Genomic DNA, 587 nt, shown 5'->3' on the forward strand with positions numbered 1-587 from the left:
AGCAGGAAGGCGTGGTCGGTAGAGGCGTCGCTGCGTCGCTAGGCGGGGTTGCCAGCGACGACACTGCGTCGATGGGCGGAGTTGCCGACCGAACTCTCGTGGGTTCTTCCGAAGCTCCTCCCTTCTCTTCCGGTTCTTCCACGCGGTCTCCCTCTTGCTTGGCGCCATCTTGGACTGGCGTTTCAGGTTCCCTTTTCTCAGCCACTTCTTTGACCGCCTGAACAGCCATCTGCAACTGGGCTTTTAAACTTAAATTCTGGTGCATTAGATTCATTACAGTACGAAAAGTTGCACTACATTCTCCCCCCTTCTCGTACCGCAAGGCCACTCTCTTATCCGTGGCTCGTTCCTCCGCTTTCAGGTTTTCACGGAGCTCAGATGGTAGCTCGCGACCCCTTAATCTAGCCGCCATGAGGGGAGAGAACCAGACGATCGACTCCGGTTCTTTGCTCTCTCAAGCCTATCTTAGGCATCGGGCACACTCCCGGGTGAAGGTCGGGTTCGTTTCGCCCGCTGGGTTGGGTCCGGCGAGGGACACAGTATCGAGGGGCCTGAACAGGACCCGCTCATCTCTCATTATACACCCG

General features: G+C 57.1%; 1 long non-coding RNA gene across 2 annotated transcripts in view; it reads left to right on the top strand.

Moving 5' to 3' along the window:
* Positions 1-587, top strand: part of LOC112550603 — a 36185-nt gene that overhangs the window by 11305 nt on the left and 24293 nt on the right. The window lies entirely within an intron of this gene.

The sequence above is a fragment of the Alligator sinensis genome, unplaced genomic scaffold, assembly GCF_000455745.1.
Source record: "Alligator sinensis unplaced genomic scaffold, ASM45574v1 scaffold989_2, whole genome shotgun sequence".
NCBI classification, from domain to species: domain Eukaryota; kingdom Metazoa; phylum Chordata; order Crocodylia; family Alligatoridae; genus Alligator; species Alligator sinensis.